This window comes from Gopherus evgoodei, chromosome 1 (assembly GCF_007399415.2).
Source record: "Gopherus evgoodei ecotype Sinaloan lineage chromosome 1, rGopEvg1_v1.p, whole genome shotgun sequence".
NCBI classification, from domain to species: domain Eukaryota; kingdom Metazoa; phylum Chordata; order Testudines; family Testudinidae; genus Gopherus; species Gopherus evgoodei.
Window position 1 is genome coordinate 202,796,564 of NC_044322.1, and position 22,476 is coordinate 202,819,039.

At 40.0% G+C, this 22,476-nt stretch overlaps 2 protein-coding genes across 5 annotated transcripts in view; one reads left to right on the forward strand and one right to left on the reverse strand.

The window, feature by feature from the left end:
• Positions 1 to 21,466, reverse strand: part of FILIP1L (filamin A interacting protein 1 like) — a 304,322-nt gene extending 282,856 nt beyond the window's left edge. The window contains exon 1 of the mRNA XM_030583056.1: positions 21,208 to 21,466. The gene's annotated coding sequence lies outside the window, so the exon portion shown is untranslated. The remainder of the gene's footprint in view (positions 1 to 21,207) is intronic.
• Positions 1 to 22,476, forward strand: part of CMSS1 (cms1 ribosomal small subunit homolog) — a 383,107-nt gene that overhangs the window by 297,950 nt on the left and 62,681 nt on the right. The window contains exon 1 of one of the 4 annotated variants that reach the window (XM_030583148.1): positions 21,621 to 21,702. The exons of 2 other annotated variants lie outside the window; for them this stretch is intronic. The gene's annotated coding sequence lies outside the window, so the exon portion shown is untranslated. Of the gene's footprint in view, positions 1 to 21,620; positions 21,707 to 22,476 lie in introns of those variants that run through there. One more of the 4 variants, XM_030583139.1, reaches the window with a different exon arrangement.

The following is a 22,476-nucleotide window of genomic DNA, read 5'->3' on the forward strand; positions in this document are numbered from 1 at the left end:
TCAGTGTCCATTTGAGCTGCTCTGCATTCTGCATCGTTGCGCAGATCTTGGCTCTAAACCTATGTCCATTAGCTAACAGCCTGTCAAAATGATTGTTTAGTGGGCAAACAGATAATAGGGAAATAAAGTGTTGATGTCATGTGGTGGATATGGCTTCAAAGAAAATGGTAGTTTATTCTGTGACCCAGATTCAGAGGAGTCTGAGTGATTCTATAGAGAATCTTAATTTGGTGCAACATACATATTTATCTGGCCTTCCTTCAATGTGATGACGACTTAGATTCCCTCAGACCTGGGTAGGCTCCCTTAAACTTGCATAACAGTGAGTGTAATTAGGTCCAATGGAGTTTGGGTATGAAGATTCTAACATCTTCCACCATGTACATGTGACACCCGATGATCAGGATTGAACCTGGGACCTCAAGATATAAAACATGAAACTACAGCTAGAGCTAAAAGACCCCAGAGGTGGTAGGGGACTGATAAACCTCTTTGTATGGTACAGCTACTGCAGGAGGCAAAGACCCACTTGGCTAGTATAGGACCTACATCACCTCTGAATTTGGCCCTCACTTTAGGAATCTCCTTTGAACTATTTTAGTAAACAGACTAATCTAGCTAGATAGCAAAATGATTGCATATAACTCCTTGTTCTCCCCAAATCGCATAAAGAACTGATTCCTTGGAAGTGCAAACTGATTTTCAAAGGTTCGAATACCCAGAGCTCCAGCTTAAGTGAGTGGGAGCCACAGAAGCTCAGCACCTCTGAAAATCAGGGCTAAGGTGTTGCAAGTTGAGAACACAAAAGTGGAGAAATTTAAAAGTAGTGACCTCTTTTGATGTTTTTAGCTTTAGCATTTGAGAGTTGTTATGCATGGCAACAAATACCTGTATGTGCATGTACTCTCATACACAGGGGAATGTTGGCTGCCGACCACAGTCTTGTGCAAGGTATAAATACATGGATAGACTTTAGGTGGATGAGTGTCTACAAAACTTCGGAGCGTTTAGTTTACTGTGGATGACACAAGCTTGAAGCCATGTGATAATACGATAATGAGTGTGGTATAAATGCTTAGGTAGGCAGGTATATAAATCCAATCATTTTGATGTGGGCAGAATACCTCAGAAAATAGGTAATTCATCTTGTCAAAATATGTTTTTAAAAGGTAATATTAACTATGACATCTTTATCAACTTGTTCTGATGATGAAATGTGGGTGGAGTGACACTATTCATCTATACTGTTTCTGTATAATTACCCATTAAAAACCTTCCTTTGACTCTAAGATTATCATGCTAACATGTTCTAAATCCAATCTTTACTGAAGAAAATAACTGTAAAATTAACTGACTTCTGCTCACTGGTAGCAACTTATGTAAGCTCCTCCTCCTTGGGAGATGATGGGAAAAAAGCAGAAGAGAAGGAAGGATCTCGGGGATCATTAGAGAAAACAGCCTCCAGAGAAGCCTATGAAAGCTTGGGGGACGGGCTGTGTACAATGGCTAGGCTGGAGGTAGCTGTGGAGAGACAGATTAGGGGAGACAGTCAGAATTAATGGTGATAGGTGGCAGTATAAAACCCACAGATAAATGAAGTAGAGCTGGGTGAAATTTTTCACCTGAAACTCGTTAGTTGGAAAAATGCAGATTCAATGACATTGAAACATTTTGCAAATATGTTTCCATTTCATTAAATTGTTCAGTTTGAAATACAATTATGAACAATTCAAAAAGTTTCAATCACCTTTTCATAACGAAACAGTTAGAATTTTCTGTTCAAAGCAAATTTTCAGTTTATAAAGTTCCCTCAATTTTATTTAATAAAAAAATCAAAAACTTTTGAAAATGGTCAAAATGGAAAGGAAACAAAATAATGTTTTTTCAACTTTTTCAATTTGCCAGAAATCCCAAAATTTCATTTTTGGGGTTGACCCAAACCAAAATATTTTAAAAAAATTTTTTGAATTGCCAGTGAACCAAAAAATCCATTATTCCACAGCTCTAAGATGAAGGGAAATACAGGTCTGTCGCATCTTCCGTGCATTTAACATGAGTGATTCCAGCTTTGCACAGTCGGGAGAAAGGAAAAACAAACAAATGGGCAATTCCACCAGCGTGAGACGCGAATCTGCTGTTCCCAATAAAATATTTGGGGGGGGGGACTTGACAGCAACAGCATGTCTTTAGGCCTGTGATAAGGGTCTCCCACTACAGTACTCAGTCCCCCTGTGCCTCTCATACTGTGTGCATCTCACTGCACTGAGTGAGATTCTGTGCCTGTACTGTTTAAAGAGACAGTACGTATTTTTCGTACTGTATAATATGGCCCCTAAACGCAAGGCACCTACTTCATCTGATGCTCAACCGAAGAAACAGTGATGTTTTCCAACTATGGAGGAAAAACTGGCCATTTGGACTTATTGAGAGACGGTATGTCCATCGCCAATGTGACGCGTAAATAGATTCGAGAGACAGAAATTCATCAAGCCGTGGCATCAAGTGCTCCAGTAATTGCTAAGATGACGAGTCAAGTGCATGATAAGACTTTAGCGAAGAGTGAAAAGACATTAAACTTATGGCTGGAAAACATGAACCGTAAACATGTGACTATCAATGGCAACACATTGCGAGAAAAGGCTCTTAGCATTTATGCGCTGTTCAAACCTCCCGCCAAAGAGGGACAGCCTTCTGATAAGAAGGAATTCAAACCCAGTCAAGGTTGGCTTAACAGTTTTAGGAACCGCTTCAACCTCAAAAATGTGCAGACTACTGGTGAAGCTGCATCTGCCAATGAGGACGCAGCAAAAGCCTACCCCGAACAATTAAAGAAAATCATAGAGGAACAAGTTATTAATGCTAAGGAGACTGGGCTCTTCTGGAAAGAAAAAACAATCTCCAGCAGCAGAGCCTACACAATCAACTTCTTGAGCTGAACCAGAGCCAACCACTTCGTCTACGACTCGCTGTCCGTCACCCAAGCCTGGCCCATCGTCTCCTGGATCGACATCAAGCCCTGACGACTCAATAATAGTGTTGTCAGGGGAAGAGGAAGACTAATCATTGGAGTGCGTACAGTACAAGACTAGCAAGAATATCCAGGATGACTGGTGACTGTTCAGGTTTGCAGTACTGCACTGTACTGTACTGTTTTCATTTTTTATTCTTTTATTCTTTTGTCCCTCTGTTATGTTATTAAAATACTGTAAAATTATATTTTGCATATGTAGTCTTTATTATATACTGTACTGTACGTTGCTATATATAATACATAGTACTGTACAGGGTTGTATACCCAAAATTGTACTTTATGGGTGATTTAAGAGATTTTCAAGGGTCATTTTGACTATATGCGGTTTTTGCTTTACGCGCTGACCACAGAACATAACCCCAGCATAAGATGTGACAGACCTGAAATATCAAACCCTTAGCATTTTTGTTTGCAAATCCATGACAAAGAAATAAGTAAAGTCACATTTGCAAATGTGGACCATTTTCTGTGGTCTAGACGTACAAATATATGCATGTATAGCCCCTCCCCATATCCCCCAGCAAAAAAATAAAAATAAAAATAAATCAATGCTATGAACTGGAGATCTCCACTGTATACTTGGTGTTTAAGAGACAGAGAGGTCTTCAGTCTATTGTGGGGGAGAAGGAGGGCTCTTTTGTGCATTTAAGGCACTGGGCTGCATCACGGTTGGTGTGGAACCTAAGTAGCTCCAAGGTGCATGAAGCTCAGAGCTCCTCTGCATGTTCAAGGAAGGTGATTGGTTGCCAATACACCTCTTAAAGGAGTACAACATGCATGCTTCTCCATGTTCTCTGTTGCCTGCTTCCTTTGAGGAGGGACAAGTTCTAGCGCAAGAGACGGTATATGTGGGGGGCAGATCTCCTTCCGTCCACCCTTCCCTTTGTGCATCTGCATGACTGGTACACATAAAAAAAAAATAAAAGAAAATGTGAGATGAATATTCGAGGATGAAACGTACTTTAGGCAAAAAAGGCTGGGACATTTCAGTTTAAAAGCAATAAAGCACACGCATAACTGACGGTGATGATAATGGATTTCCTTTACCAGAGGAAGCGATAAAGACTGTCTGGGAAAAATTATCCCTTGCCAAGCACCTATTTCTGTAATCCTTTAAATTTTTTTTAACTTGACAGTACTTACAGACATGCTATTTTATAGTGGGTTTTTCAGCAGATATCACAGTAGTAATTTATAGCAGAAAACAACCACAATTACAATTACGTTCTTAGGCCCATGTAGATTATTTCCAGACTGGAAAACAAAGATTTGTGTCTAGCAATAATTGCTTGTGGAACCAAGGCTTAGGGAGAGTTTAGACTGAAAAGCCAAAAGGGTAAAGCATCAAATTACTGCATTAGAATAAGGCCCAAGCCCAGCTTTTCTAGTTGGAGAGGCAGTTTCTGTACAGACTTGCAAGTTCCAAGCACTGAGATATTTTGCATACTGTGCTACCAGCCGAGTGCTTAGCTCAGGTTTCAAAAGAGCTTAGGTGATGCATTTAACACCTGCTCTGTATGCTGAAGGTTAAAACTATGTTCAAATGAGAACAACATGAACAGAAACTACTGATCTAACTGCCCCGGCAAGCAACGGGAATGGGAAATCCCCGACCAGGAAAGGTTGAAAGCAGCAACACACACACAGCGCTGCCTTAAATTATCTAGAATTTCCCTAATTTTCCATTTTTCCTCCCTGCTCCAACAGTAAGCAAATGCAACATGCTTCACTTGGGGCTCACCCCCTAAAACGCATAGCTGGGGCATAACATAGCAGTGTATCACCCCCGTGCTCTGAGTTCTACATTGGCTAATATCAAAGTCCTCATTCCCCACCTTCCAATTCCTAAATAGGCTCAGCACATAGATGTCTCAGTGCTCACTCCTCTCTGCTCCCCATACACTTAGCAGGGATGTATCAGCTGACGGAGCTCTGTTTGAACCCATGATGTCAGAAATAAGGCATTCTCCACCAAGAGTTTGCAGTTGTAGACTTGCATCTGTCATGGATCCAGCATCTCCAGCTCTTGAAATTTTATCTTACATCTCATGATATTTTGTGGTTTTCTTAAAGCCACAACTCCTGGAATCATGGTCACTGGAGAATCTAAGCTTTTATTTAAAATTAAAAGAAAAAAAAAGAGCTTTCTAGCCTTTATGTTTGCAAAGAAAACCTTGAAAACATGAACCCTAAAGGTTCGGAAACCAGAAAGCAAATTAAAAAAACCTCATTTTTTAAAAAATCATGTGATTTTAAGCCAGTCTCATTATTTTTACGGGGCCTGACTCATGATTTGTGAACAATTGAGGTTGGCAATACTATATCAGGATTTATCATCTTTACATCATTTTGCTAAGTGCATGTATACAAGCAAGAGTTTCTTCCTAACAATCGTGTTGTGAGATACTCGACAGCTATCTCCTAAATCATCCACCAATGTCTGAGCAACAGAGCAACTTCTCAGGAGAAAGGAGGAGGACTCTTCCAACTAGAACTAATCTGTCTTTAATTTTGCAAAATACTCGCATGCTATAGTGATGAGTGCTTTAGAAACACAAATAACAACAACCCAGTGATGGCTTCCCTGCAGAATTCATTAGATCTAATATAGGAGCTCTCAACATACACAGCTCAAAAAGAGTCAATATCACCTTGGCATAACGAGTTTCTTTACGGGGGAATTTGTATGTCTCCCTTCTGTAAAACTCATCCCTCTATATTGTGAAGAAATTAGTTTTGCTCCAGAAATGTGTGAAATGCAGTAATGTCTGCCAAATAAACTTTCGGGAAAGAGCTTGAAGAGTGATTGTTACATATTCAAAGTATTCAAGCTGTTTAAATGGAATAACTATCTAGAACGCCATCCTGCAGTATCTGAGGGATAATCTCCACCATTTATAGTGCCCACCTTTTCATGAGACATTTTCCTATTGAGGAATTATGATACTTTTTAGGCACAACAAAATATGTGAATTTCTGCCCTTTTAAAAGAACCAACATGCCAAAAGAAAAAAACTCCAGACAAGGATGAAGCAGATCGTTCTTGGCAATGCTTAAGCAGTTCTTGCCTATTTTACAGTTTGGTGAGATCAGTAACTGCTACCCTCTTATAAATGAGAACCTTATTTTTATCTCAGCCATTTTAGGGTACTGAATATCATGACTTCATTCTTTTTGATTCAGCTGCACCAAGCCACCATTAATTGGAGGAAAGAGAGCAACACACTTCAAACCCCATTAGATGGGGAAAGTAGTCGGTAGTCCCACTGATTTTCTTGTTTAACTCTGATTCTGACTGATACTAGAGATAATTTAAAAGAACAAGAGTACTTGTGGCACCTTAGAGACTAACAAATTTATTTCAGAATGAGCTTTCGTGAGCTACAGCTCACTTCTTCAGATTCAGTATTCTCACTCAAGAACAGCTCATATACCAGCTCCTTACTCAAATCTTTCTTTAGGGTCTGTTTCCAAGCATCTCATACTCAAGGCTGCTCTGGAGTCAGTCAAGCAGGGTGGTTGCTTTGGGCACCAGCTTTTTGAATTCCGTCTGCTGATTGGCTGGCTGTGTGTTGTGGTGTGTTTTGCTCAAGTGCTCAGAGTTGAGCACTGAAAACGTTTTCTACCCTGGCTGGCAAGCATATAGAAATTCTATACAGACCTATGCACAAGTTACAAATAGAGTTATACTCCCATCCTTAACAACAGTGTTAGGGTCTAATGGGTCTCTCATGGCTTGATCATCAGTTTTCCCATTCTGGGCATATCCTTTTTATAATGTAATTCTGTCTATACTTACATTCTGCGCATGTTCATAAAAGTGTCAATCCTCTTTTCTCTTATTGGTCTGTATCCCCTGGAAACTTTAGGGACCCCAATTTTCTATAGGCTATGTGAGTTCCCTTTGTTCTCATTAATATTGATGCACAACCTGTATCCTGTGGGTAAGACACATATTGGAGACAGATGCACCTTTACAGTATTTTTATGATTTAATATTAATCTTCTGGATAATTTTGAACAGTATTGCCATGTAGCACCTCTTTTCCCATAATCTTGGGACATCAGGTCATTTTCCAGTCATTGGCTTATGTCATCATTTCTTGTTTCCAAGGCCTAAAATAGCTAAACTAAACTCTTTCAGGCTTCATCCTACAGGTTATTGCATTTCAGCTTGTCTTACTCCTGGCTAATACTTGATTCTATGAAATACTGATCGGTGTTATACTTTTATAATTCTATAATTCATTCTCATTAACATACAATGAATATATATGATATAACATATTGATTAATCATAGCATCACACAATAAATTGTTAATAAACTAAAATCATTGGCTACATTTCGGCTACACAAGTAAAATCAGGAAGTTCTTCTTGCTCTGGCCTTGAATAATGGGGGTAGTTTCTCAAAGAACTGGAAAGTGCACACGGCTGACAAATGAAGTCTCCAGGGATTCCGGACTTATCTGCTGCTTTCAACACAGGCATCTGCAACAGACTGCTAACTTGCCTGCTGAACAAAACATGAGTCAGTGGAAACGGTCTCAGATGGTTAATCTCGTTCCTATCAGAGGGCTGAAATGGGCAGCTGCTCCTCCTCACCATGAGTGCTCTCCATGGCTTTCCGAAAGGCTAGAAACCTTCCCCTCTGAAGCTCTACATTATTCTTCTTGTCTGAGGCAGAGTGCTGTAATCCAGCTTCTTTGTTGTGCAGAAGAACACCAGCTGTCTCAAACTGAGCCCAAGTAAAATGGATGTGATGCTTGTATCAAGGAGAAGCATTTCTTAAGATCTTGTAGGAGTCATCTTTTCTATTGATTATCAAAGAGGTGCATGGTCTCGGAATTCTACTGCACTTTGGGCTATGCCTGTTTACTCACAGTTGTTGGAAGTGCCTTTTTCTACCATCTAGTTGTAAAATAGTCACACCTCCTCCTCTCTCAGATAAAGACCCAGACACAATGGCTCTCGCCTTTGTTAGTTTAGATGGGCTACTGCTACTTTCTCTACATGGGGCTAACAAAGAAAGGTGCACAGAATACAACAGCATATCCCCTGAGCAAAGCAGATATTCCCCACCTCCCCCGCAAAAAAATCACAGGAGTGCGTCACATTCTTCACTGCTGTCCCAGTCATGGTCCTCACCCTGAAAGTCTTCAGTAGGCTAGGATCCATCTGTCTAAAAGAGCTCCTTCTCCCTGTTCACCACTCTGAGGTCTTGTGAGCAGTAGTTGCAACGTAGCTGTTGTTACTGAGGTCAACACTCATTCTTAGTAAAAAACATCCAGCCAAGAAACCCTTCTATCATAAGAGATCAGGATAAACTTATGAACTGTGCTCTAAAGCAGGAAGAAAAGACTTATTTGTTCACTAGCCCTTCTTATAAGTGGTCACACTGACAAATTAAACAAACAGTAGCCACTTAGGGTAGGTCTATACTGCAATTCAACACACAAAGCTGCCCCCTACCAGCTGACTCAAGTTTGCAAGGCTCGGGCTACGGGGCTGTTTAACTGCAGATGCCTGCTGGGGCACCAGCCCAAGCCTGAATGTCTACACCACAAATAAACAGTCCCATAGCTTCAGCCTTACGAGCTCAAGTCAGTTGGCTCGGGCCAGCCATGGATGTTTAATTGCAGTGTAGACCTACTCTTAGCAACTTCTAGTGTAAAATTCCTGTACTTAGCACGTCGACACTACAATGACTGGCACAATGTAAGTATATGGATGGACGGACGGATGGATAGATAGAATACATGGATAGAGATCAAAGAGCACTGGGGACGATATCTATCTTTGAACCAGAATCCTGTATCTTGGACCCATACAAAGCTACAGGATCAAGCACAGCTGTGCTTTTGAGAAATGTTCACACCATCATGTTACAGTTATTTTCACATGCACTGTCCTTCAAGGAGAGTGAAGTCCTTGAAATTCTGTGAGTGAAGTTCAATTCTTTAAAAGCATAGTAAAGAAACAAGTTGTAAATGCAGTTTCGCTCCAAGGTAAGATGAATTCCAGACTGATTTCAAGCGTAAGAAATCAAGGGCCTGGAACAGGTGATCAGAAAAGTATATTACAGTTTGATATGTTATAAATCAAATTGACTCTTAAGATATCATTCAAGCAATCTGCGTGGCTATTGTACAGTGCATTCATATTGTATATATGTAAATACCCAATGCAGACCAACTGAAACTGCACTTCCCACTATAAAAGAAAATAAGATTAATTCCTCCCCTCCTCCCCCCGTTTACAACAGTAATAAATGTAGGTTCAGGGCATTTCCTGGGGATTAGCAACTGGACAATATTAACTATGATTAATCCTCAGGAAATGTCCCATGTCTTGGTCATTATTGCCTGTGTGGGGAAGTACTGTGTTGTAGGCAAATGTTAACCGAGAAGATATAGTTTTAATCACCACAGATACGGAGCAGAAATGTAATCAGGTTTCCCATGTAATGAAAAGTACTTGAGAGGCCTGATTGTAGGCATTCAGTATGTAAGAACTTGAAAATGTTGAAAGGAAACACTATTAGGTTAAAATAAATCCATGTATTTAAAGACAAGCTGCCTCCCTCCCTCCATTACTGCTAAAAACTAGACTTTCTAGAAAGTTTCAATTTCTGATTCTGGTTCTCATAAGTTTGGGCTGCAAATGAGAAAATAAAACAAACTTGTGTTTATTGTAAATTTTAAAATGTGCATGAGGTCATTTTTATTGGGTTTCATAATGATTTTACACAAAACCTAAATGTTGGGCCCAAACTACTTGATGGTTTGTCATTCACCATGTATGGATATATAAGAAGGATATATAATTGGTTAAGCTTAAATAGATACATCATAACTTTGGGGGTTATTCTGGAAACTGTGCTAGATTTCAGCTTGCATAACTTGTTACTTATCTGTAGTCACTATTGATTTTGAATGTATGTTATCTAATGAATGGTTATAAAATGGTAAGTAATACTGTTTTTCTAACTTCCGACTAAGTGTTTTAACTACATATAATGGTGGAATGTCTTTGTAGTACTAATACTTTGATATCCAGGCCTCATGACATCAGAGTTAATAATATTCCAGATAATGGCGCTCTAAGTATTTTTAAAATGTTCAGCAGTTATGAAAAATCATTTTTAACTGGGAAATTAACGAGCCTAAAGATTAAGAAATGTATTGAAAAAGGATTTGGCACTGGAATTTATACGCAGTATATAGCAACTATGTCACCATACAGCTTTATAGGACGAGAGAGTATTTAAAGTCTCCATCACAGGAATGAGAAAACATCAACAATAAATTGTTACCTCTGAGGCTTGCAAGAAAGAGTAAAGAGTTTATTAAAACAAAGTTAAAAGATATTCTAAAACCAGTATTTCAGTCTGCAGACTGAGATGAGGTAAATGGGAATTAAGAATCCAGCCCTGATTGATTAAACCTTACTCAACTGAAACTTCCATTCAACCGGTGTTTGTTTATGTCCTCCAAGGCTTTATGTTCAACACAGCCTGATGACACCTCTCTGCTGACCTCCATTCCACCCCTCCTCTCCCCCGCCTACCCACTCCAGCAGAGCTAGCTGGCCCAATATATAGGACTAATTCTTCTCTCACTACTTTGGTCTGGCTGTTTGATGAAGTAACTTATGGCTAGATGTTCCTTCCCAGCAACACGCAACCAATAAAACATCACATTGATCCTGACTTGAACTCATTTATTACTTCTGTAGTTTAACCCTTTGATTCTTTTGAATGTTGCTAGTTCTGGTAACTGGCGAACAACTCTGAAAGCTATTACATCTATATGTTGCTGTCCTCTTCACTAATAGTGATGCCTATCCAGACTCCTTTGTATCAATGATAAAGTTCCACCTTCGTGTGTTGTCCTGGCATTGATTTTGCTATAAAGGAAACAAGAGAAGGAAACCACAGTTCCTCACGGGGCCTAGAGTGAGAAATTCATAGTGTGTGAAATTGTGCAGGGAATCGGAGGATATCTGCATTATGAGGCATTCTCTCCTGCACTGAGGGCAGGGCCTAGAGAAAATACCGCTTCTGTGTCCTTTGTACAATGTATTCCGACCCTAGCTTTACAAAATCTTTCTCCAGTAATTCCTTGGGTTGTGTGCAACAGTCAAACCCTATGGATAGGTCTGATCCATCTCCATCTTTTGTTCGATGCCAACACATTCTCCAAGGCAGTTTTGGTCTAATAGAGCTATGAGAAAGTGACACTTTAAATATTTCTTATTACTATGCAGAATTTTCAGAACTGTAATTTCAGGGTTAAATTCTGTCTCATTCAGCCAGAGCTGTGGCTTTGATAGAGCCAGCCTCAGGTTAGTTTTTCATCTTGACATTTTGAAGACAGGTACATGGAGCTCATTACAAAGCACTACTTCTTTTTCAGTGAATCACGCAGAGACTCTGTGTTCCTTCTGTCCTTATTGTACAAGGGAAAAATGAAGGTAGTAAATTAACTAATTATTCTTTATGCTTCTACAGCACTTTCCTCCAAGGATCCCATAGCCCTTTACAAATATTAATTAAGCTTCAGACCACCTCAGTAAGGTAGGTGTCAGGAGCCCAAGTGCCGGCAGACCTGTTCAGTGGTTAGAACCATACTGGGGGTGGCCAGGAACCAGAGCTGGAGCCAGAGGCCAGTGGTCAGAGCCAGGAACCAGAGCCAAGGGTCAGAGCAGGAGTCAGGAAAGGGACACAGGGCTGAGGTAGGGCAGGAACAAGTCAGGAGCAAGGCTGGAGCATGAGCAATCACAGCAGCAGGCAAAGCATTGAGCAAGCAGCAACCTGCTACTGCTGCTGGCTCCCTTCAGCCAATCAGGCGAGTTGCCAGTCAGGCAGTCCTACCACAACCCATCCATAGGTACTGGAGTAGGGATGCCTGATGTGTGGCTGCACCCCCTGGCTTGAAGTGGTTTCCATCAAATACATTATATCCATTCCAGGCTATACGGTTTGGTTCAATGTCTCTCAGCACCCACACCATACAAATTGTTCCAGTTCCCCTGAACCCAGCTGAGCTCATTTATCTGCCTGGAGGCAGGGCTGACTAGTCCCCAGGTTCAGCTGACGATGCTCTGTCCTGACAATAGAAAGTGTTACTGGGTCCTTTTTTCAAACAGGCAAACTGAGGCAGAAAGAGGTTTAGTGACTTGCCAAAAATCCCAGCATGTCAATATTAGAGCTAGGAGTAAAATCTAGGAATCTTTACCCCCGACACGGAACTAGACAGCCCTTCCCACAGATCTGCATATAGCTGCACTACAAGTGTACTGTCTGGAGCCACCTCCTCTGAATGTATGTAAGAGGTATTTATGCAGAATGCAAAGAATATGTGCAACATAAATTAATGCCTTTAATATACCTTCAACAATTGTAAAATCTGATACTGCCAAGCAGTTAGTATTTTACCTTCTCTAAAATAATGTAAATCTTATAGATAGATAGATTGTCTTCGATTATGAAGGCACACTTTAGAAGATGACAGAGAAGGAGCCAGCCCTGATTGCTCCAATGGCCTGATAATAATGCTCTGCATTACTTAGTGAGACCTGCTGTTGATTTCTTGTGTCGTGTTCCACTGCCTGGAGGGGGTATCTCTTACAACTTAACAGGAGCAAACTGGGTGGGATTTATAAAATGGGAGAGAATTGGGATTCATGAGGTTAACCCCCGGGAAAATTTTTAAAGACTGTTCCCTCTATAATTAGGCTACGTGTCCTTCTACATAGACTGACTAGCGATCAGGTGAAAGTAGTTATAATGGGAGATTAATGCTCTAGTTTAAGCCTAGAGATGTAGGCTCAACTTCTGTGTTACAAACTGACAGAGTTGAGTCATCTCAGTCTGAACTTGAAATATCTGCTTGTCCACATCAAAAAAACTATTAAATAATTTTGCTGACTCTGCTCCTGAGCTGTCAAACAGCTTGGAGTGTTGCTGCTGAGGCTTGATGTGCACTAGCACAGCTATGTAGGAAGACCTGCAGAGCAACTGACTGCGCTACTTTTGTGTCCATCCAATTGGTTTTAATCTGTCACTTTTCACGAATACAAATAAATTACATATTCACTCCCATTTCCCCTCCTAATTATTGATATAGTTAATGGGAGAGTTTAATTTTGAAAACTAAAGACATATTGCGTTTTGTTTATTTTTGGGATAGCAGTAGGGTGACTTTTGCAGTAACTGACTGAAACTGAAGTGGTAGCTAGTTCTGTTCCATTCAGAGTCTAATTCCACTCTCATCAGCAGGATATCTGAGCCCCACTTTACTTGCATAAGCAGTACAGCACATGTTTATGTTCCAAACTGGGAATTCAAACAGCTGATCTTGGCATCGCACTCCTGCAGACCCAACAAAAGGTACCAAACCTTAAAATGATTTCACAAGGTGACACCAACACCAGTGGAGTCCCCTGTGTAGTGAGTGACTCTGATTAACAATTTACAAGCCAAATGCTTGTTCCTCTTTCATTTGGGGATCACCACTCATAATGGCTCTCTGCAAAAGAGCAAGCACTGCCCTTTTCATCCCTTAATTCAACTCCACCAAACAAGGGATGTGAAAATAAGGGTACGTCCAGACTATGCGCCGTATCAGCGGGTAGCGATCGATTTTTCGGGGATCGATATATCGCGTCTCATCTAGATGCGATATATCAATCCCCGAATGCGCTCCTGTCGACTCTGGAACTTCACCGGAGTGAGCGGCGGTAGCAGAGTCAACACGGGGAGCCGCGGACGTCGATCCCGCGCTGTGAGGTCTCATGGTAAATCAATCTAAAATACTTCTTCTTCAGCTACACTATTCACATAGCTGAAGTTGCATATCTTAGATCGATACCTTCCCCCCAGTGTAGACGAGCCCTAAGTAACATTTTCTGCCTGTTTTACTTTCATAAGTTATCTTATTGAATGGGACTACTCTCATAACTAAGACAAACACATGTGGCCAAACATTTCCAGTTTTCATTGTACTATGCACATTATTTTTCAAGCTGTTGAACTTCCTAGAGAGATCTTCCCAAATATTTATCATCCAAAGGTCTATTGTTGGGAGTGTCCTGCATTTTTTCCTCTCTTGGTTATGCATTCTCTCTCATGCAGCATTGTTTGTGGTATAGGAAATTCCACAAATACTGCGGTAAAGTAAAATGTAATGGCACACTAAATATTGATTTTTTTTGAATAGTGTTCATTGTGTGCATAAGAGAGTTTTCACACTGTTCTTACTTTCCATGTAAATGACCAGCCATAGGGCCAGCAATAAACAACTCTTAGAAAAGGTGTCTTTGAATAAAAGTTGGAGAAAATGAATTAGAAAGGTTACTTTAAAATATTTGCTTAAAGCAGGGGACTGTCTGTTGGACTTGGTCTTCAATCCATATTTCTCTGTATATATAAAGTGCATAGGTATGCACAAATACATCTTTTCTTTGCAGTAGGACAGAGAGTGAAATTCAGTACAGTCATTACACTTAGATTTAATTTGTTAGTCCTGGTGCAGGTGACGGAAGCCAGTGACATTTAGTATATATAACTGAAGATGAAATATTTTCCTGAGGAATGAATGAAAAAAATATATAATATAAAATGAATTTTATCTGCCTTTTCCTGTATAATTATGGCCATATCATGCAAATGGGAATGTTATTGAAAAATATTTTTAATAAAACAATGTAATCTTAGAATGAAATGTACTGTTAAATCAGCACTGCATGTACAGTATTACACTCCCTCGGCAACTGGCATTGAAGTCTGCAGCTACACTGTTCTTAGAAAGTTACACTGTTCAGCGAAGTTTTGGCATTTCTGCCAATGCTTTTGTAGGCTTTTGAGCTCCTCTATTTAACTTGTGGACTTTACTTAGCGTACTGAGAGATTAAATGTACATTCTGAACGCATGTCAGATAGGGCTTCAGAGCACAAACCCAAGTTTCAGGCCACGGTGGAGATGTTATAGTAATTTCCCCTTACTGTCTTCCTTCTGGACTTTTCTGAGCTAATCCCTTGTAGGAGCAAGGATCTATCTGTGAACCTGCTATAGAACATCTGTTGTCATGGAAAGAAATAGATCTCCAACCTTAATGCTCATTTTCAGTTTACTCATCTAATTTGTCAGTAGCCTGGAAGCTGTAAACAGCTATGTTTCATTTTGAATATAATACAAGACTCAGTCCAGTAAAAGTCATCACTTTTCATATACAACTGAAAGTGGATATGTAAGGTAGAGATAATCATCTTTATCCTGAAAATGTATAAACTAATGCACACAAAACTGGGATGTTTCTTTGCATGGCAAATCAAATGGTTCAAATACTGTGATTTGTTCATTTTAATTCTCTTGTCATCTTTTTTTTCTTTTCTTAAATAAAGATTTCATTGTTATTCTCCCTCCTCACCCAACAAAGCATAAGGGCCATTTTAAAAAATACTCTCCTCTAAGAGAATCAAAGGGGAAAATCATGACATGCCTTCCCTGCAGCCGGTCCCAAACATCACCTTTGTGTTGTGTGAGTGGCTGGACAATGGGCATCCATGTAGTAGAACTCCCTAATTTGCCTGTAGGTGAGGGTTAGGGGTAGGATGGGAGCATGGCCAGAGTATCTGCATATGGGGCAACAGTGGGGCTGCATCTGAGGTACCATGTGGTACCTGAAAAGCTCAGGTGGGCACTGGCTACTACATGTGGTGGTTACGGATTACAGTTTCATTCTTGTGCTTTTTGCATGCTGTAGTCTGAGCACAAGGTCCATTTACTCATGTTGTGCCATTTTCCCCAGGAGTTGGCTCTAAGGGCAAAATTCATCCCGCACGGGAGACTCTCTGTTCTCTTTCTGCCACAGCAGTAGGTTCTTCGCCAATTCTGAATAGTCTGGTTACAGAAGTGAGTATTGGGGCATATGTTGATGGAGGGACCACTAGACCCAGGTCTAAGTGGATACAGTGTCCAGGAATCTGTGCTTGGAGGACAGAGGAATAGCCCATAAACTGTAATAGCAGTCACAAAGAGGCTGTGTTAGCCCCTGTAGCCTGCCCATGAATGCAGGTGGCTGTCCCCAGGCTCCCCTTGGATAGAAACACAAAGCCAGGTGCTTTGGGGAGAGTAAGAGTGAATTACCCCATATGGGGATGATAATTTCAGTTGAAATGCAGAGTCGGAGATGTTTGTGTTCACTCCAGCAATGTCCCAGACTGAGAAAAAGCACACAGGCTGTGGACTCCATTGTTTTTCTCAGAGCAAAATATCTGTTGTTCTACAGTGAGATGTCACTAAGATGTTATTTGTCTGGTGCACAGAGGGAGAAATCCAGCGGGCAACCCCATAGACAAGTTTTTTCTTTTTTTTCTGTCGCATTGTGAGAGATGGATTTGTAAAAATAGGTCAGACGCAGCTTGGGGCTGTGTGGCTTGTTGGATCAACTCTGATTTTTCTTCTTCCCTGTCACTAGTAAAATGAGCTGGGAAAATAGATTCTTCAGCAGAAAATGAAATGATGTGGTGAATTCTTTGCTTAACTCCAGTTTTGAAATTTTTTGTTGTCCGTGTTGGCTATCTAATAGCCAACCCATCATCCTTCTTTTGCATATGTGAGAGCACCATCTCCATTGTCATTCCCCATAATAGTGCATGCTGAGAGTCACGATAATCAGCATGAAACAGTGTTGAAATGAGTTAATTTGCAAGCACAGCATGCCTGCATAAAACATGAAATGCAGCATGATTATTCCATGGGAAATCTGTGTTCAGCTCTTGGGATGACCTAATGAAGAATCCTAGGCCTGGTCTACACTGGGGGGTGGGGTCGATGTAAGACACGCAACTTCAGCTACGGGAATAGTGTAGCTGAAGTTGAAGTATCTTATTTCGACTTACCTCTTGTCCTCACAGCGCGAATCGACGGCCACGGCTCCCCCTGTCGACTCCACTACTGCCACTCGCCTTGGCGGAGTTCAGGAATCGACAGGAGCGCGTTTGGGGATCGATATATCGCATCTAGATGAGAAGCAATATATCGATCCCTGATAAACCGATCGCTACCTGCCGATCCGGCGGGTAGTGTAGGCATACCCATAGACTGTAAGCTGGATGAGGGCAAGGACTGCCATTTTCTATATACTGAGGCTAGCACAATGGGGCTCCAACCTGGTTCCCCTCAAGTTGCTGCCACAGAATAAATGCTTATTCATGAGAGCAACTGAATTGCAGCTAATTAGACAGCGATTTAGTTTTGAATATATTTGGCCACTTTCTCCCTTTCTTCCCTCTTCCATTGCAGCCCTCTCCTCTCCCATCACATTACTTTTCCTTTGACTGAGGGATGCTGGGCACAGTGCCCTCTTCATCCTGATCAACAGCCAAAGGGAGTCACTTGGGAAAATTGTCACTTATTCTGGCCCCACCTTAGAGCCTGAGTAGTGATTCCATTCCCTTTTGGCTCAGGGACAGCAGGAGTGAGCAGAATACCCCAGTTCCAGTTGTTGTTTGGTTGCATTGGGAGGTGCTCGGTGTAGGGGAGCATATTAGCATCAGTACTGGCTATCTGAATATGGTTGAATAATTCCAGCTGATATGTGTGGTGTTTGGATTTGGTCACCCATGTGTTTACTCTGTTGACACCGGAATTATTATTTTACCTCAGTTTTTAGCACTGGTGTGATGGCCACTGAATACTGTGTCCGGTTCTGCTGCTCACAATTCAAGAAGGATGTTGATAAATTGGAGAGTATTCATAGAAGAGCCGCAAGAATGACTAAAGGATTAGAAAACAAGTTGTATAGGGATAGACTCAAGGAGCTTGATCTAGTTAGTTTTATACAGTGGTTCTCAACCTTTCCAGACTACTGCATCCCTTTCAGGAATCGGATTTGTCTTGTGTACCCACAAGATTCACCTCACTTAAAAACTACTTGCTTACAAAATCAGACATAAAAATACAAAAGTTTCACAGCGCACTGTTACTGACAAATTGCTTATGTTCTCATTTTGTCTGTGTGAAATTTTAGTTTGTATTGCTTTTGCTAGTGCTTTTTAAGTAGCCTGTTGTAAAACTAGGCAAATCTGTAAATGAGTTGATGTATCCTCTGGAAGACCTCTGCATACCTCCACAGGTATATGTACCCCTGGTTTAGAACCACTGGCTTAATAAAGAGAAGGTTAAGTGGTGACTTGATTACTGTTTATATGTACCTACATGGGGAACAAATATTTAAATCAGGCTCTTCAATCTAGCAGAGAAAGGTATAATATGATCCAATGGCTGGAAGTTGAAGCTAGACAAATTAAAACTGAAAATGAGACATAAATTTCTAATGTTGAGAGTATTTAGCCATTGGAATGATTTACCAGGGGTTGTGGTGGATTCTCCATTACTGGCAGTTTTAAAATCAAGATTGGATGTTTTTCTAAAAGATCTGCACTACAAATTATTTTGGGGAAGTTGTCTGGCCTGCGTTATACAGAAGATCAGACTAAATGGTCACATTGGTTCACAATGGTTCCTTCTGGCCTTGGAATCTATGACTTGATGAATGTGCCCTTGGAGCTCTGCCTGGACAGCTGGCAGCATATGAGTAATCAACAGACAGGCACTCCTCATATATTTCTCTCATCTCTCATCCAGGTAAAAACAATTCTGTCTACAAAGACTTGTTACTATTTTTAGTTTATGTTGGTAACTGCTGAATACTATTAAGTCCTTACCTGGTAATGAACTTTAGAAACACATTAGCATTTCTACAGCCCAACATACAGTATGTTGTCCTTCAGTTTCCTCACATTAAAAAATCCTCCAGAAAATCTCTGAATGATCACTTCCTACTTAGCCCAAATCTACACAATGACAGATTCCTTTAACAGTTATTCGTTAAGATCCATGAACTCTTAGGAAACACTTTTTTGGAAATAGATGTCAGCCATTATATCTTTCGTTGTGCCAAAAATCAGTCAAATACTCAGGTCTTGCAAGTACGTTGCTAAATGAAATTGGAAAGAAGGAAACATCAGAGGGTGATTTTATATAAGCTAAGAGAAGTGATCAAGATAAATGATCAAGATAAATTCCTTCAGCATGTGAGACTCTGACAGAATGTAAGCATTATACTTTTATAGCCTAATGTAATATACTATACAAAAAAGTTTAATAGCAGATATATTAGAAAAAAGAGACAGGAATTAATTACAGAAATTGAATTGGACAGCATTGCATAGATGAACTAATTCCATATGAGTGGTAGTGCTCTCCTGTTGCCTTATTATTCTTCCTAAAAGAAAGGCTACTAGCTTTCAATTGCATCAACTGAGGTATAGGCTTTTGCAACAAGTTTGCACTGGGGACAGAAAGGAGAACTTCTAGTGGTACAACATCAAAAATGTCTGGAGCTTTTGTTCACAATGAAACTTATTGGCTGAGTGTTTTCTAGAATTGACGCCTATTTGCATTTGCTTTTCAGAAAGCCATTGTGGTGTTGCATTGGTGTATACGTCCATCTTCCATTAACACATTGTGACATATCCTCATCACATAGCATCACAACCTCCTCATGTTGACTCATGACATTGGATGGTGATGTCATGTGATCTGAAATGTGTTAGGGGCTCATTTATTTGTTCTGCCATCCAGCAGAACAAGGGATGGACCCAGACCATGTCACACATTTGGGGGCTAGTAACAGCCTTATCAGTCATCCGTATAACATTCATTAGCACCAATGGGTGATACATGAGCAAATCAAAAGCAAAAATAAACTCTAAAGTTTTACATTTGAGAATCCTAGCACATTAGCATTGAATGAGTGAGACTTGTAGAGGTGTTTATTAAGGCTAAGGACATAAATAACCATGCACGAGGCTATTGCATTAAATTGCTCTTACACCTTAGTTCTATTGGTGTATCTCCACTAAGATGACTCCATAAGGCCATCAGGACCAACGAAAGGTCTGGCAGTAACAACATATTGATTTTATTATGTGTACTGTACTTATAAGGTTTGTAATACTTCAGGTGTGCTAATATTATTGTTTGAGTATCATTTCACAGTTTCCATTAAAACGAGAACTTAATGTGACTGGAGAATACTCAGGAAAGCCATTTTTTCACCCTACAGAAGTGTTTAACTCTAATTAGAAATTCATTGTAATGCTAAGAATTGCAAGGTGCATGCCTTGATGCACTGAAACAATTCAGGATTCTTTACTTCATTATGAACAGAGATTCATTTATATCAGACATCACTATAAACAGGTTCCTTTGTTCCTCACATTCCTGTGGAAAGGAAATTAGCATTGCATGATTCCGTAAAGTTTAAGTAATAAACATGTCACCCCTCTAGTTGGATAGATTTCTTCCTAACCCTTACTACATATGGCATGTGGTATTCTGTCCATGTTTTTCTTGTGAACATCATAACAGATTAAAGTAGATAAGGAAAACAATTAAACTACTTTTGCTTCTAAGTTTTATAAGGAAACAATGTGCTACCAGTCTGAAGCATTCTGTTGTAAAGAAAACACCTCTATCATATGACCCCTGTATCCTGCCTATAGCTGCCCTGAAGCTGTGCAACTTCTTTGGAAATGTGAGAGAGCTGAGCACCTTTTTGAGTGACCTTTGTTTAAAATGATCCTTGCTGCTTGCAGTGAACCCTATTTTACATGCTTACTGTCAATGGAATGCATATTTTCGGAACCTGCATATACTTAATGCATGTAAATATAATATAATCAGTAACTACGCACACATGCATACATTCACATATATTCTCACATACACACGCTTTTTGCTTACTTTCAGAATGTAACAGTTTCTTTTCTTGGAGTGCACTTTCTAATACTAAATCTGTAATATTTACTGTGATGTTCATAAATCTGATTTAATCAGACATGGATACTGTATTGCACATGCTGATGTATTCTTAATTATTTTCCTGATTTCTTCCCATATTAATAATGCGAATTGATATTTTATACATCATCAGTCAAATAGCTGAGAATTTCTCCAGACCCATATTCAGGTCATTAACCCAAAAAACATTCATGTTAAGGGTAAATAGAGTACAAGTCTAGCAGAAGAATCATGTCTGGTGCATTAAACAAACGAGTCAATTTCTCAATGATGATGATATTATCAAGGAAAAAAAAACTTACGTTAGTGCAGGAAATCTTCCTCTGCTGTATTCTGGAGAATTTCCTTCCTCTCATTCACTCCAAAGGGGCAAATTCACTTTCATAAAGAAAATTGTCTATTTAAAGATACAGAATGAGGGAAGTTGATGATTCCTCCTCTGAGCTCCCAATTCACTTGTTTTAGCAAGTTGAGAAACCTAGTCACAACAGTAATTCAGAATGATTTTTCTGTTTGTATACTGTAGGCTGAGTAGCAGCAGCAGAGAGTTATACCCAGAGACATGAGACAGTGCTGCAAGGGAGAGACAGTAGGGAACCATGGCACTGACTTGGACCAAACTCTAAATATAACCCAACCCACTTTCTGTGCCGTTCTCTTCATACTCTGAAGGCAGATGACCTTGTCAGAAAACTGACCTCACAGGCTGTCACTCTCCACGAAGAGGATCTAATGGGAGAGAGCTGCAGTGTAATGGGACAAAAAAGCAAGCAGCCATTTGTTTGTAGCAAACAAGTGTAGGTATGAACTCTATTTTTATGGTAATTACGGTCTAGATCAAGAGATACAGCTCTTTATTTGGACATTTCAGACACACTCTGCATATAAGTTTAGAACAGGGATAACAAATGGGATATTGCTTTTGAATCATTTTGTACCTTCCAGCCTTAAACATTACAGAGCCTTGAAGGAAGATGAGTAGGAAGGGCATGACATTTCCCCTTCTAAAAGCTTCCCTTTATAACATTTTAACATTAAGATCTATATATCTAGTCTCTCTCTCTCCCTACTTTTGTTGCTGGTTTTCCTGAGATTTTGGGAAAGGTTTGGGGTAAACCATGAAATTTATGTATGAAAGGGTTACAAATTAGCGTATGTAGGGTGAGGAATGTAACTTGCTTTGAGACCAATTTACAGGGAAGAGTGAGTATATGCAGAAGGGAGAAGTTTTACAGAAGGAAATATGTGAGTTATAGGAATAAAACCTTTAGCCCTTTAGCCTTTGATGGGGAACTGTGCTTTTAAACAGATATTGATATTTATAATCCCGTTAGTTTTCCACCAGCCCTAAGTGGTAATATATCACGATATTTCTTCTTAAGCTGACGGAGAATTAACTTGATATATACTATAAAACTATGTTACAGTGTCACTCAGTGACTCGTGTGAAAAACAACTTTTATACCCACATTTGCTATTCTATGGAGGAAGTCAGGACATAGGCTTGTTTGCAATAGTATTCTCTATTTCAACGTGATTGTTGTTGGCAATATCCTACTGGCTCCTATGTA